Source organism: Drosophila biarmipes, unplaced genomic scaffold (genome assembly GCF_025231255.1).
Source record: "Drosophila biarmipes strain raj3 unplaced genomic scaffold, RU_DBia_V1.1 ptg000013l, whole genome shotgun sequence".
Classification (NCBI taxonomy): domain Eukaryota; kingdom Metazoa; phylum Arthropoda; class Insecta; order Diptera; family Drosophilidae; genus Drosophila; species Drosophila biarmipes.
In genome coordinates this window covers 1,359,279-1,376,555 of record NW_026114532.1, presented here as the reverse complement: position 1 = coordinate 1,376,555, position 17,277 = coordinate 1,359,279, and the positions used below count along the sequence as shown (strand labels likewise).

The 17,277-nt window shown below is 40.2% G+C and overlaps 2 pseudogenes; both read right to left on the bottom strand.

The window, feature by feature from the left end:
* Nucleotides 1-603: 603 nt before the first annotated feature.
* Nucleotides 604-10,794, bottom strand: LOC108027212 (elongation factor 1-alpha-like; annotated as a pseudogene).
* A 995-nt stretch (nt 10,795-11,789) lies between these two features.
* On the bottom strand, nt 11,790-12,783 carry LOC127011828 (elongation factor 1-alpha 1-like; annotated as a pseudogene).
* Nucleotides 12,784-17,277: the final 4,494 nt, after the last annotated feature.

The following is a 17,277-nucleotide window of genomic DNA, read 5'->3' as shown; positions in this document are numbered from 1 at the left end:
TATATGTCAAAAAGCACCAAAGCTATAATTTTTTTCATGTTATTTTCCCACCAATTTTCCGATTGTTTCGATGACAGCTATGATATAGTCGTCCGATTTAAATAAAATTTAATTTAAAATTCAGAACTATTTAAAAAATATTATTTCCAAGCTTATAAGGTTATAAAGTAAAAATCACCGAAGTTAAAGTTCTTTCATAATTTCCGACTAATTTCCCGATTGATTCTATGGCAGCTTTATGATAAAGTCGTACGATTTTGGTAGAATTTATTTCGAAATTCTAAACTAGTAGTAGTATTTTACCACTAATTAATCTTTCCTATGCGCGGACAGACGGACATTGCTAGATAGATTCGTCAAGTGACGCTGATCAAGAATATATATATACTTTATGGGGTCGGAAACGACTCCTTCACTGCGTTGCAAACTTCTGACTGAAATCATTATACCCTCTGCAAGAATATAAAAAAAGATACGTGGATAACTTTTTTTAGAAAAAGAAAAAGTACATCCCAGAATATTTAGTCAGATCAAAGGAAAGAATTTTAAGATCCACTTTTCGAAATTAATCGATAAATTATATATAAAATATCAAACTTATAGATATCATAATCATACTTATAAGCATCTCAAGGTCTCCTTGATTTCAGCGAACTTGCAAGCAATATGAGCGGTGTGGCAATCCATCACGGAGGTGTTGCCGTTGGCAATCTGGGTAATTCAGCACGATAGCCTGGGCAGTGAAGTCGCTGCCCTTGGGGGGTTTGACTCGTAGTCACCGCACAAGAAGCCGCGATGCAACTTCTTTAGTATCACATTCTTTACGTCGAAGCCAACGTTGTTTTCGGGAACGGTCTCCTGCAAGGCCTCGTTGTGCATCTGACAAACACCACAACGGTACTGGGCTTCAGCATACCGGTCTCCACACGGCCCATGGTAGGGTTCCAATACAGCCAGTTTTGTAGACATCCTGCAAGGGCAGACGAAGGTCCTTGCCTGTTGGCAGGATAGCGACGAGGGCATCGATCTATATATCCTGTAACATATGAAATGCAAGAGTACCGCTGTTAATGGGTCATTTTATGAAGAGGCACTTTAAAAAATAAAAGAAATAATAACATATATAATCAAGTGCGATTGAAGCGGCTTCGATTTCTGTCACAACTTATGGATATCTGTAAGTGACCTGCTTTTGGTTGGGAGCGGTGGACTAATGCTACTGCGTATGGCTCAGCTCCGGTGCGACGGATTGCTACTACGCTGTAGGGGAGAAAGTTCTCGAAGCGCGCAATACCCCTGTAACCGAAAGGAAAAATGCACAACTTTACTAGTAAACTGAAACCCTAGTGCCAGAGTTTGCACTGCTTAAGCCTAAGAAAAGTCATGTGCTCCAATGCGCAGTTGAGACTTCAAGAAGGGAAGATGGGAACAGAGCGGGAGAGCGGTGCATTGGGCAAGCGGTGAAATGGGATAGCTGTGCCGGGATCCAGATTCGCCGGACAGTGGAACTGAACGTTCCGCCCCCTTGCAATCGTATTTTGGTTCAAACTTGAGGACCACCTCCATCTTGATCGCCTCGTCGGCTTTCCACCGAATCGTCGCCGTGCAGATGCTCTTATCTCCCACGTTAGTTGTCGGCAAGCGAAACGCGGACGCTATATGTAGAAGAATCGATGGAGATCGTCGGGGTGCACGGATCGATGAGTGTGGCGGTGTCGAACGTCTTCTCCCCGGACTCGACGATCACCAAAGCAGTTGGAAGGACGTTAACTCTGCGACGTTGGAGAAGTGTCGCGAGCAACGGAGCTGGTGTCAAGGATACTGAGTGCTGTGGAGAGGCATGCATTTAGCGGAATGGCTTTTCTTAACGGCTGCGGAGAAGCGGGCTATTGCTGGGAGGCTGCAGTGGAGTGGTCGTGTGCAAGACAGTTTGGGCAGTATTTGTAGATAAGGACTGCCCGCAGCCGCTTCTCTGCGCTCATATCGATTTGAATACGAGCTAATATATTTTTGTGGTCGGAGGTCCATTTTCTCCATGAAAAGCCCGCAGAATCTATACCACTTTGGAGCTCGCGAACAATAAGCTTAGCGTCTTCGGCGGAGTCACCTTCCAAAAGGACAATGTCTACTTACATATATTTTCGAATGACGCAGCTCGCGTTTAAATGCATGAGCTACACGTCAGTTGTCAGCTGTTGCAGGACCCGAATCGCCAGGAATGTCACGCAACTGACTCCAAAAGTTCCCGTCTGTAACACGAAATCTCGAATAAAATTCCTTGCAACGAAGAATGCTTCGGATCTACCCATATTTGTCAATACATTTTCTCGATATGGGCACTGTTGACGTATCGGAAATATCGCCACTTCAGGAGGTGGATCTTTAGATCGGACTGTAGGACTGGCAGAATAGAATATCATTTAAAATGACCCCACTCCTTGAATACCACACGAACCTTCGGGGTTGTACTTTCAGGCCTGAACAAGGAATGTAATAACGTTAATCTTTATATTTAAATGTTTTTTGTCTCAATAAAAAGTAATTCGCCATCACTCAATTAGTCGTACAAGAAAGCTAGAGTCGATATCCTCGACTGTTTAATAGTCCCGGTACCCAGACCGCGGTTCAAGAAGTGGGTTTTTCGATACAAAATTGCAATGCGTCTATATAAAAGTAATTCAATAATTACAAAACAGAAACAGATCAGGGCTTAATCGAAAATGTGTCGAGTCTATATAAAGTACGAACAAAATCAATTTTAATGCAAATAGTTGCCAGCGGTTTTAGGTTGTTTTCCGGGGAAAACGAAAAGCGAGCTCGTCTCAGGCCACATTTCCCATTCGGTGGCCCTAGCTAAATGGGATCCCGAGAACCAGGTGTTCGAGGAACATACATTTCGGTGGGCCCCGCGAGAGTACATCGCATAGTAGTTATAATTTAATTTCTTCATTTACTGCAGAATTATGGGTAGAACTAGCAGAATTATGGGTAGGACGGAAATCTTCATGTGATGGAGGTCAATATACTTTTTTCATATCATATTTGTTTTTCAGCTGAATGTCCTTTTTTGTCCGTTGCTCGGTTCTTAGGAACTGCAAATACGCGGAGGATCTGAAGCGACCGAGGACTGATTTCAGGTTTTCACGATCACGAATAGGAAGATTTACGACATACCCACAGATTTTTTTGCTTTTACTGGCAGATATTCCACCTTAAAAATTTGATATAAAGCTTATACAGAGGAAAATTGGCTTGAAGTAAGCACGGGTCCTGTTGGGATTCACCCGAAAATGGTTTTTTGAATAAACAATAATACCCCCGCACGTCGCACAGTAGCCCGTAAAATACCTCCGTGTTTTTCGTAGAGGGCTTTTATACATTTACAGCGTTCAAGACACCTCCGACCCAACACAAGTGGTAAGCTGACAGAGCTTTTTGTATTCATCGTAAACTGCCTGGTTTGAGCCTAATACTTGAGCTCAGAGTATTTGATGAGAGAACTTAATTAATTTGAACAGACGCTCAGAAATTAAGGGCACGAGCTTTAAAATTCGACCACAGGTGACAGATGAAAATTATGGCGATGCCCAGCAAGACGGATCTATACCCCGTCGCGAAGTAATGGTATACTAGATATGTAACAGGTTAAATAAGCGCTTCCGACAAGTCAATCTAGCATTGTCTGTGCGTCTGTCCGTATGAACGCTGAGATATCGGAAACTATAAGACCTAGAATATTTAGACTTACTTCATGCAGATTCTTGGGCTTCCTACGCAGCTAGGAGGGTGCCACGACCACTCCAACTACCACAATCCGCCAAAATCTGTAGCGCCTACAATTTTTATGACAGAAACAAAACATTAACTGAAATGTATTTGTCTCATCAACACCTATCAATTGGCATAAAAATGTGCCACGCCCACTCTAACGCTCACAAACCGCACAAAACTGAAAATGTTTTTGTCATATCAAAACTTATCGATTGACAGGATGCTTTTCTTCTTACAAAGGTTACATCCTTTTAACTAAGGCGCAAGAGTAGCCAAAGAAAATTTAATCCTTTCGACAAAGAGGTGGCGTGACGTGAACCTGACGCCGTACGTCATATATGGCTACTAAGGTCCGGTGATGTTCTGTAAGGAATGAGTTAAAATCCTGCCACGTCGGAATCTCGGATCTGTTGTGCAGGGACGTTTCCCACAAGAAAGGCATAAGCTTAGGGAGTTTGAGGGACTCATGGTTTCCCATCCCATAGTTTGGATGCAGCAAAGTAAAAATGATTTCGCTGGATTTGACAAAGAAAAATGGATGCAACTGCTTACGTATAAGGAATTTAAACAGTTGAAACCGGACCGGTATGACTTCTTGATGCCTGATACAATTATTGATCATCCGTGCTTGCATTCCATAAAATATAACTTTAGATTTAGGAAAGCAGAATTTATTTAGGAAATAAAATTGAGTTTGATTCTAAGTCCTGGAGATAATTACTAAGATTAGGCATATTTATACCCGCTACTCGTAGATTAAAAGGGTATACTAGATTCATCGGAAAGTATGTAACAGGCATAAGGACCATGTCCGTCTGTCTGTCTGTCCGTATGAGCGCTGAGATCTTGAAAACTATAAAAGCTAGAACAGCCAAACTTGGCATGCAGATTTCTGGGCTTCCTGCGCAGCGCAAGTTTGTTTCAGTAGCGCTACGCCTACTCTAACGCACGCACTCCACGAAAATTTGTAGCGCCTACAGTTTTTATGATAAACACAAAAATTTTAACTGAAATGAATGTCTCATCTATACCTATCGATTGAACTAAAAAAAAAATGTGGCTCGCCAATACTAACGCCCACAAATGGATTAAATGCTTAAATCTTTCTGCCGCCCACATAACATCTACTGAAATAGCCTGAAATAGCTAGCGCCCTAAACTTTCTGCCGCCTACTTAACATCTAGTGAAATAACCGGTAGGTGGAGCCGTAAAATATTTTCCATTTTCCTTCTGCTCAGCTAAAGGAGTAACGGGTATCTTAAAGTCGAGGCAATCGACTATTGCGTTCCTCCTTGTTCTTACCACATTTTTATGTTTTCATTACGTCAGCAAGTAATATATCTTTACAATAATCTTATTATTCCAAGTGTGTATCTTGACAAAAATTTGAAAGTCAACTATCTATGATATAGATGTGCAAAGAGATTCAACACGATTGTGTTTTGAAATTAAACAAGACAGAGAGTTAACAATAAAAAATACTTTTATTCTTTTTTTAGACCTTTTTTTTGTCATCTATATGTTAGAGTAATCCGATTCTTATTAAATTGAACTCGAAATTCTTAAAATTACAATTAAATTCCCAATATTTTAAGATAATATGTCAAAAACCCCCAAAGCTATATTTTTTTGTCATATCGTTCCTATGACAGCTATATGATATAGTCGTCTGATTTTGATATAATTTGATTCGAAATTCAGAACTGATTTAAAAATGTTATTTCCAAGCTTAAAAGATTATATGTTAAAAAACACCAAAGATATAATTTCTATGGCAGCTATATGATATAGTCGTCCGATTTTGATAAAATTTAATTATAAATTCAAAAATAATCAAACAAATTTATTTCCAAGCTTTGAAGGTTATATGTCAAAAAGCACCAAAGCTATAATTTTTTTCATGTTATTTTCCCACCAATTTTCCGATTGTTTCGATGACAGCTATGATATAGTCGTCCGATTTAAATAAAATTTAATTTAAAATTCAGAGCTATTTAAAAAATATTATTTCCAAGCTTATAAGGTTATAAAGTAAAAATCACCGAAGTTAAAGTTCTTTCATAATTTCCGACTAATTTCCCGATTGATTCTATGGCAGCTTTATGATAAAGTCGTACGATTTTGGTAGAATTTATTTCGAAATTCTAAACTAGTAGTAGTATTTTACCACTAATTAATCTTTCCTATGCGCGGACAGACGGACATTGCTAGATAGATTCGTCAAGTGACGCTGATCAAGAATATATATATACTTTATGGGGTCGGAAACGACTCCTTCACTGCGTTGCAAACTTCTGACTGAAATCATTATACCCTCTGCAAGAATATAAAAAAAGATACGTGGATAACTTTTTTTAGAAAAAGAAAAAGTACATCCCAGAATATTTAGTCAGATCAAAGGAAAGAATTTTAAGATCCACTTTTCGAAATTAATGGATAAATTATATATAAAATATAAAACTTCTAGATATCATAATCATATTTATAAGCATCTCAAGGTCTCCTTGATTTCAGCGAACTTGCAAGCAATATGAGCGGTGTGGCAATCCATCACGGAGGTGTTGCCGTTGGCAATCTGGGTAATTCAGCACGATAGCCTGGGCAGTGAAGTCCCTTCCCTTGGGGGGTTTGACTCGTAGTCACCGCACAAGAAGCCGGGAACGGTCTCCTGCAAGGCCTCGTTGTGCATCTCCATGGACGAAGACCACAACGGTACTGGGCTTCAGTATACTGTCTCCACACGGCCCACGTGCAGGGTTCCAATACAGCCAGTTTTGTAGACATCCTGCAAGGGCAGACGAAGGTTCTTGCCTTTTGGCAGGATAGCGACGAGGGCATCGATCTATATATCCTGTAACATATGAAATGCAAGAGTACCGCTGTTAATGGGATATTTTGTGAAGAGGCACTTTAAAATATAAACGAAATAATGCTTTCTTAATAAAGAAAATTCTTTAAAAACAAATATAATCAAGTGCGATTGAAGCGGTTTCGATTTCTGTCACAACTTGTGGATATCTGTAAGTGACCTGCTTTTGGTTGGGAGCGGTGGACTGCTGCTACTGCGTATGGCTCAGCTCCGGTGCGACGGATTGCTACTACGCTGTAGGGGAGAAAGTTCTCGAAGCGCGAAATACCCCTGTAACCGAAAGGAAAAATGCACAACTTTACTAGTAAACTGAAACCCTAGTGCCAGAGTTTGCACTGCTTAAGCCTAAGAAAAGTCATGTGCTCCAATGCGCAGTTAAGACCTCACGAAGGGAAGATGGGAACAGAGCGGGAGAGCGGTGCATTGGGCAAGCGGTGAAATGGGATAGCTGTGCCGGGATCCAGATTCGCCGGACAGTGGAACTGAACGTTCCGCCCCCTTGCAATCGTATTTTGGTTCAAACTTGAGGACCACCTCCATCTTGATCGCCTCGTCGGCTTTCCACCGAATCGTCGCCGTGCAGATGCTCTTATCTCCCACGTTAGTTGTCGGCAAGCGAAACGCGGACGCTATATGTAGAAGAATCGATGGAGATCGTCGGGGTGCACGGATCGATGAGTGTGGCGGTGTCGAACGTCTTCTCCCCGGACTCGACGATCACCAAAGCAGTTGGAAGGACGTTAACTCTGCGACGTTGGAGAAGTGTCGCGAGCAACGGAGCTGGTGTCAAGGATACTGAGTGCTGTGGAGAGGCATGCATTTAGCGGAATGGCTTTTCTTAACGGCTGCGGAGAAGCGGGCTATTGCTGGGAGGCTGCAGTGGAGTGGTCGTGTGCAAGACAGTTTGGGCAGTATTTGTAGATAAGGACTGCCCGCAGCCGCTTCTCTGCGCTCATATCGATTTGAATACGAGCTAATATATTTTTGTGGTCGGAGGTCCATTTTCTCCATGAAAAGCCCGCAGAATCTATACCACTTTGGAGCTCGCGAACAATAAGCTTAGCGTCTTCGGCGGAGTCACCTTCCAAAAGGACAATGTCTACTTACATATATTTTCGAATGACGCAGCTCGCGTTTAAATGCATGAGCTACACGTCAGTTGTCAGCTGTTGCAGGACCCGAATCGCCAGGAATGTCACGCAACTGACTCCAAAAGTTCCCGTCTGTAACACGAAATCTCGAATAAAATTCCTTGCAACGAAGAATGCTTCGGATCTACCCATATTTGTCAATACATTTTCTCGATATGGGCACTGTTGACGTATCGGAAATATCGCCACTTCAGGAGGTGGATCTTTAGATCGGACTGTAGGACTGGCAGAATAGAATATCATTTAAAATGACCCCACTCCTTGAATACCACACGAACCTTCGGGGTTGTACTTTCAGGCCTGAACAAGGAATGTAATAACGTTAATCTTTATATTTAAATGTTTTTTGTCTCAATAAAAAGTAATTCGCCATCACTCAATTAGTCGTACAAGAAAGCTAGAGTCGATATCCTCGACTGTTTAATAGTCCCGGTACCCAGACCGCGGTTCAAGAAGTGGGTTTTTCGATACAAAATTGCAATGCGTCTATATAAAAGTAATTCAATAATTACAAAACAGAAACAGATCAGGGCTTAATCGAAAATGTGTCGAGTCTATATAAAGTACGAACAAAATCAATTTTAATGCAAATAGTTGCCAGCGGTTTTAGGTTGTTTTCCGGGGAAAACGAAAAGCGAGCTCGTCTCAGGCCACATTTCCCATTCGGTGGCCCTAGCTAAATGGGATCCCGAGAACCAGGTGTTCGAGGAACATACATTTCGGTGGGCCCCGCGAGAGTACATCGCATAGTAGTTATAATTTAATTTCTTCATTTACTGCAGAATTATGGGTAGAACTAGCAGAATTATGGGTAGGACGGAAATCTTCATGTGATGGAGGTCAATATACTTTTTTCATATCATATTTGTTTTTCAGCTGAATGTCCTTTTTTGTCCGTTGCTCGGTTCTTAGGAACTGCAAATACGCGGAGGATCTGAAGCGACCGAGGACTGATTTCAGGTTTTCACGATCACGAATAGGAAGATTTACGACATACCCACAGATTTTTTTGCTTTTACTGGCAGATATTCCACCTTAAAAATTTGATATAAAGCTTATACAGAGGAAAATTGGCTTGCAGTAAGCACGGGTCCTGTTGGGATTCACCCGAAAATGGTTTTTTGAATAAACAATAACACCCCCGCACGTCGCACAGTAGCCCGTAAAATACCTCCGTGTTTTTCGTAGAGGGCTTTTATACATTTACAGCGTTCAAGACACCTCCGACCCAACACAAGTGGTAAGCTGACAGAGCTTTTTGTATTCATCGTAAACTGCCTGGTTTGAGCCTAATACTTGAGCTCAGAGTATTTGATGAGAGAACTTAATTAATTTGAACAGACGCTCAGAAATTAAGGGCACGAGCTTTAAAATTCGACCACAGGTGACAGATGAAAATTATGGCGATGCCCAGCAAGACGGATCTATACCCCGTCGCGAAGTAATGGTATACTAGATATGTAACAGGTTAAATAAGCGCTTCCGACAAGTCAATCTAGCATTGTCTGTGCGTCCGTCCGTATGAACGCTGAGATATCGGAAACTATAAGACCTAGAATATTTAGATTTACTTCATGCAGATTCTTGGGCTTCCTACGCAGCTAGGAGGGTGCCACGACCACTCCAACTACCACAATCCGCCAAAATCTGTAGCGCCTACAATTTTTATGACAGAAACAAAACATTAACTGAAATGTATTTGTCTCATCAACACCTATCAATTGGCATAAAAATGTGCCACGCCCACTCTAACGCTCACAAACCGCACAAAACTGAAAATGTTTTTGTCATATCAAAACTTCTCGATTGACAAAGGTTACATCCTTTTAACTAAGGCGCAAGAGTAGGCAAAGAAAATTTAATCCTTTCGACAAAGAAGTGGCGTGACGTGAACCTGACGCCGTACGTCATATATGGCTACTAAGGTCCGGTGATGTTCTGTAAGGAATGAGTTAAAATCCTGCCACGTCGGAATCTCGGATCTGTTGTGCAGGGACGTTTCCCACAAGAAAGGCATAAGCTTAGGGAGTTTGAGGGACTCATGGTTTCCCATCCCATAGTTTGGATGCAGCAAAGTAAAAATGATTTCGCTGGATTTGACAAAGAAAAATGGATGCAACTGCTTACGTATAAGGAATTTAAACAGTTGAAACCGGACCGGTATGACTTCTTGATGCCTGATACAATTATTGATCATCCGTGCTTGCATTCCATAAAATATAACTTTAGATTTAGGAAAGCAGAATTTATTTAGGAAATAAAATTGAGTTTGATTCTAAATCCTGGAGATAATTACTAAGATTAGGCATATTTATACCCGCTACTCGTAGATTAAAAGGGTATACTAGATTCATCGGAAAGTATGTAACAGGCATAAGGACCATGTCCGTCTGTCTGTCTGTCCGTATGAGCGCTGAGATCTTGAAAACTATAAAAGCTAGAACAGCCAAACTTGGCATGCAGATTTCTGGGCTTCCTGCGCAGCGCAAGTTTGTTTCAGTAGCGCTACGCCTACTCTAACGCACGCAATCCACGAAAATTTGTAGCGCCTACAGTTTTTATGATAAACACAAAAATTTTAACTGAAATGAATGTCTCATCTATACCTATCGATTGAACTAAAAAAAAAATGTGGCTCGCCAATACTAACGCCCACAAATGGATTAAATGCTTAAATCTTTCTGCCGCCCACATAACATCTACTGAAATAGCCTGAAATAGCTAGCGCCCTAAACTTTCTGCCGCCTACTTAACATCTAGTGAAATAACCGGTGAGTGGAGCCGTAAAATATTTTCCATTTTCCTTCTGCTCAGCTAAAGGAGTAACGGGTATCTTAAAGTCGAGGCAATCGACTATTGCGTTCCTCCTTGTTCTTACCACATTTTTATGTTTTCATTACGTCAGCAAGTAATATATCTTTACAATAATCTTATTATTCCAAGTGTGTATCTTGACAAAAATTTGAAAGTCAACTATCTATGATATAGATGTGCTAAGAGATTCAACACGATTGTGTTTTGAAATTAAACAAGACAGAGAGTTAACAATAAAAAATCATTTTATTCTTTTTTTAGACCTTTTTTTTGTCATCTATATGTTAGAGTAATCCGATTCCTTTTAAATTGAACTCAAAATTCTTAAAAATACAAAAAATTAAGTTCCCAATATTTTTTGAGATAATATGTCAAAAATCCCCAAAGCTATATTTTTTTGTCATATCGTTCCTATGACAGCTATATGATATAGTCGTCTGATTTTGATATAATTTGATTCGAAATTCAGAACTGATTTAAAAATGTTATTTCCAAGCTTAAAAGATTATATGTTAAAAAACACCAAAGATATAATTTCTATGGCAGCTATATGATATAGTCGTCCGATTTTGATAAAATTTAATTATAAATTCAAAAATAATCAAACAAATTTATTTCCAAGCTTTGAAGGTTATATGTCAAAAAGCACCAAAGCTATAATTTTTTTCATGTTATTTTCCCACCAATTTTCCGATTGTTTCGATGACAGCTATGATATAGTCGTCCGATTTAAATAAAATTTAATTTAAAATTCAGAACTATTTAAAAAATATTATTTCCAAGCTTATAAGGTTATAAAGTAAAAATCACCGAAGTTAAAGTTCTTTCATAATTTCCGACTAATTTCCCGATTGATTCTATGGCAGCTTTATGATAAAGTCGTACGATTTTGGTAGAATTTATTTCGAAATTCTAAACTAGTAGTAGTATTTTACCACTAATTAATCTTTCCTATGCGCGGACAGACGGACATTGCTAGATAGATTCGTCAAGTGACGCTGATCAAGAATATATATATACTTTATGGGGTCGGAAATGACTCCTTCACTGCGTTGCAAACTTCTGACTGAAATCATTATACCCTCTGCAAGAATATAAAAAAAGATACGTGGATAACTTTTTTTAGAAAAAGAAAAAGTACATCCCAGAATATTTAGTCAGATCAAAGGAAAGAATTTTAAGATCCACTTTTCGAAATTAATGGATAAATTATATATAAAATATAAAACTTCTAGATATCATAATCATATTTATAAGCATCTCAAGGTCTCCTTGATTTCAGCGAACTTGCAAGCAATATGAGCGGTGTGGCAATCCATCACGGAGGTGTTGCCGTTGGCAATCTGGGTAATTCAGCACGATAGCCTGGGCAGTGAAGTCCCTTCCCTTGGGGGGTTTGACTCGTAGTCACCGCACAAGAAGCCGGGAACGGTCTCCTGCAAGGCCTCGTTGTGCATCTCCATGGACGAAGACCACAACGGTACTGGGCTTCAGTATACTGTCTCCACACGGCCCACGTGCAGGGTTCCAATACAGCCAGTTTTGTAGACATCCTGCAAGGGCAGACGAAGGTTCTTGCCTTTTGGCAGGATAGCGACGAGGGCATCGATCTATATATCCTGTAACATATGAAATGCAAGAGTACCGCTGTTAATGGGATATTTTGTGAAGAGGCACTTTAAAATATAAACGAAATAATGCTTTCTTAATAAAGAAAATTCTTTAAAAACAAATATAATCAAGTGCGATTGAAGCGGTTTCGATTTCTGTCACAACTTGTGGATATCTGTAAGTGACCTGCTTTTGGTTGGGAGCGGTGGACTGCTGCTACTGCGTATGGCTCAGCTCCGGTGCGACGGATTGCTACTACGCTGTAGGGGAGAAAGTTCTCGAAGCGCGAAATACCCCTGTAACCGAAAGGAAAAATGCACAACTTTACTAGTAAACTGAAACCCTAGTGCCAGAGTTTGCACTGCTTAAGCCTAAGAAAAGTCATGTGCTCCAATGCGCAGTTAAGACCTCACGAAGGGAAGATGGGAACAGAGCGGGAGAGCGGTGCATTGGGCAAGCGGTGAAATGGGATAGCTGTGCCGGGATCCAGATTCGCCGGACAGTGGAACTGAACGTTCCGCCCCCTTGCAATCGTATTTTGGTTCAAACTTGAGGACCACCTCCATCTTGATCGCCTCGTCGGCTTTCCACCGAATCGTCGCCGTGCAGATGCTCTTATCTCCCACGTTAGTTGTCGGCAAGCGAAACGCGGACGCTATATGTAGAAGAATCGATGGAGATCGTCGGGGTGCACGGATCGATGAGTGTGGCGGTGTCGAACGTCTTCTCCCCGGACTCGACGATCACCAAAGCAGTTGGAAGGACGTTAACTCTGCGACGTTGGAGAAGTGTCGCGAGCAACGGAGCTGGTGTCAAGGATACTGAGTGCTGTGGAGAGGCATGCATTTAGCGGAATGGCTTTTCTTAACGGCTGCGGAGAAGCGGGCTATTGCTGGGAGGCTGCAGTGGAGTGGTCGTGTGCAAGGCAGTTTGGGCAGTATTTGTAGATAAGGACTGCCCGCAGCCGCTTCTCTGCGCTCATATCGATTTGAATACGAGCTAATATATTTTTGTGGTCGGAGGTCCATTTTCTCCATGAAAAGCCCGCAGAATCTATACCACTTTGGAGCTCGCGAACAATAAGCTTAGCGTCTTCGGCGGAGTCACCTTCCAAAAGGACAATGTCTACTTACATATATTTTCGAATGACGCAGCTCGCGTTTAAATGCATGAGCTACACGTCAGTTGTCAGCTGTTGCAGGACCCGAATCGCCAGGAATGGCACGCAACTGACTCCAAAAGTTCCCGTCTGTAACACGAAATCTCGAATAAAATTCCTTGCAACGAAGAATGCTTCGGATCTACCCATATTTGTCAATACATTTTCTCGATATGGGCACTGTTGACGTATCGGAAATATCGCCACTTCAGGAGATGGATCTTTAGATCGGACTGTAGGACTGGCAGAATAGAATATCATTTAAAATGACCCCACTCCTTGAATACCACACGAACCTTCGGGGTTGTACTTTCAGGCCTGAACAAGGAATGTAATAACGTTAATCTTTATATTTAAATGTTTTTTGTTTCAATAAAAAGTAATTCGCCATCACTCAATTAGTCGTACAAGAAAGCTAGAGTCGATATCCTCGACTGTTTAATAGTCCCGGTACCCAGACCGTGGTTCAAGAAGTGGGTTTTTCGATACAAAATTGCAATGCGTCTATATAAAAGTAATTCAATAATTACAAAACAGAAACAGATCAGGGCTTAATTGAAAATGGGTCGAGTCTATATAAAGTACGAACAAAATCAATTTTAATGCAAATAGTTGCCAGCGGTTTTAGGTTGTTTTCCGGGGAAAACGAAAAGCGAGCTCGTCTCAGGCCACATTTCCCATTCGGTGGCCCTAGCTAAATGCGATCCCGAGAACCAGGTGTTCGAGGAACATACATTTCGGTGGGCCCCGCGAGAGTACATCGCATAGTAGTTATAATTTAATTTCTTCATTTACTGCAGAATTATGGGTAGAACTAGCAGAATTATGGGTAGGACGGAAATCTTCATGTGATGGAGGTCAAAATACTTTTTAATTACGGAGTCATATTTGGTTTTCAGCTGAATGTCCTTTTTTGTCCGTTGCTCGGTTCTTAGGAACTGCAAATACGCGGAGGATCTGAAGCGACCGAGGACTGATTTCAGGTTTTCACGATCACGAATAGGAAGATTTACGACATACCAGCATTTTTCTCACAGATTTATTTGCTTTTACTGGCAGATATTCCACCTTAAAAATTTGATATAAAGCTTATACAGAGGAAAATTGGCTTGCAGTAAGCATGGGTCCTGTTGGGATTCACCCGAAAATGGTTTTTTGAATAAACAATAAACACCCCCGCACGTCGCACAGTAGCCCGTAAAATACCTCCGTGTTTTTCGTAGAGGGCTTTTATACATTTACAGCGTTCAAGACACCTCCGACCCAACACAAGTGGTAAGCTGACAGAGCTTTTTGTATTCATCGTAAACTGACTGGCTTGAGCCTAATACTTGAGCTCAGAGTATTTGATGAGAGAACTTAATTAATTTGAACAGACGCTCAGAAATTAAGGGCACGAGCTTTAAAATTCGACCACAGGTGACAGATGAAAATTATGGCGATGCCCAGCAAGACGGATCTATACCCCGTCGCGAAGTAATGGTATACTAGATATGTAACAGGTTAAATAAGCGCTTCCGACAAGTCAATCTAGCATTGTCTGTGCGTCTGTCCGTATGAACGCTGAGATATCGGAAACTATAAGACCTAGAATATTTAGACTTACTTCATGCAGATTCTTGGGCTTCCTACGCAGCTAGGAGGGTGCCACGACCACTCCAACTACCACAATCCGCCAAAATCTGTAGCGCCTACAATTTTTATGACAGAAACAAAACATTAACTGAAATGTATTTGTCTCATCAACACCTATCAATTGGCATAAAAATGTGCCACGCCCACTCTAACGCTCACAAACCGCACAAAACTGAAAATGTTTTTGTCATATCAAAACTTCTCGATTGACAAAGGTTACATCCTTTTAACTAAGGCGCAAGAGTAGGCAAAGAAAATTTAATCCTTTCGACAAAGAAGTGGCGTGACGTGAACCTGACGCCGTACGTCATATATGGCTACTAAGGTCCGGTGATGTTCTGTAAGGAATGAGTTAAAATCCTGCCACGTCGGAATCTCGGATCTGTTGTGCAGGGACGTTTCCCACAAGAAAGGCATAAGCTTAGGGAGTTTGAGGGACTCATGGTTTCCCATCCCATAGTTTGGATGCAGCAAAGTAAAAATGATTTCGCTGGATTTGACAAAGAAAAATGGATGCAACTGCTTACGTATAAGGAATTTAAACAGTTGAAACCGGACCGGTATTACTTCTTGATGCCTGATACAATTATTGATCATCCGTGCTTGCATTCCATAAAATATAACTTTAGATTTAGGAAATCAGAATTTATTTAGGAAATAAAATTGAGTTTGATTCTAAATCCTGGAGATAATTACTAAGATTAGGCATATTTATACCCGCTACTCGTAGATTAAAAGGGTATACTAGATTCATCGGAAAGTATGTAACAGGCATAAGGACCATGTCCGTCTGTCTGTCTGTCCGTATGAGCGCTGAGATCTTGAAAACTATAAAAGCTAGAACAGCCAAACTTGGCATGCAGATTTCTGGGCTTCCTGCGCAGCGCAAGTTTGTTTCAGTAGTGCTACGCCTACTCTAACGCACGCAATCCACGAAAATTTGTAGCACCTACAGTTTTTATGATAGAAACAAAATTTTAACTGAAATGAATGTCTCATCTATACCTATCGATTGAACTAAAAAAAAAAATGTGGCTCGGCAATTCTAACGCCCACAAATGGATTAAATACTTAAATCTTTCTGCCGCCCACATAACATCTACTGAAATAGCCTGAAATAGCTGGTGCCCTAAACTTTCTGCCGCCTACTTAACATCTAGTGAAATAACCGGTAGGTGGGGCCGTAAAATATACATTTGCTGCTCCATTTTCCTTCTGCTCAGCTAAAGGAGTAACGGGTATCTTAAGGTCGAGGCAATCGACTATAGCGTTCCTCCTTGTTCTTACCACATTTTTATGTTTTCATTACGTCGGCAAGTAATATATCTTTACAATAATCTTATTATTCCAAGTGTGTATCTTGACAAAAATTTGAAAGTCAACTATCTATGATATAGATGTGCAAAGAGATTCAACACGATTGTGTTTTGAAATTAAACAAGACAGAGAGTTAACAATAAAAAATACTTTTATTCTTTTTTTAGACCTTTTTTTTGTCATCTATATGTTAGAGTAATCCGATTCTTATTAAATTGAACTCGAAATTCTTAAAATTACAATTAAATTCCCAATATTTTAAGATAATATGTCAAAAACCCCCAAAGCTATATTTTTTTGTCATATCGTTCCTATGACAGCTATATGATATAGTCGTCTGATTTTGATATAATTTGATTCGAAATTCAGAACTGATTTAAAAATGTTATTTCCAAGCTTAAAAGATTATATGTTAAAAAACACCAAAGATATAATTTCTATGGCAGCTATATGATATAGTCGTCCGATTTTGATAAAATTTAATTATAAATTCAAAAATAATCAAACAAATTTATTTCCAAGCTTTGAAGGTTATATGTCAAAAAGCACCAAAGCTATAATTTTTTTCATGTTATTTTCCCACCAATTTTCCGATTGTTTCGATGACAGCTATGATATAGTCGTCCGATTTAAATAAAATTTAATTTAAAATTCAGAGCTATTTAAAAAATATTATTTCCAAGCTTATAAGGTTATAAAGTAAAAATCACCGAAGTTAAAGTTCTTTCATAATTTCCGACTAATTTCCCGATTGATTCTATGGCAGCTTTATGATAAAGTCGTACGATTTTGGTAGAATTTATTTCGAAATTCTAAACTAGTAGTAGTATTTTACCACTAATTAATCTTTCCTATGCGCGGACAGACGGACATTGCTAGATAGATTCGTCAAGTGACGCTGATCAAGAATATATATATACTTTATGGGGTCGGAAACGACTCCTTCACT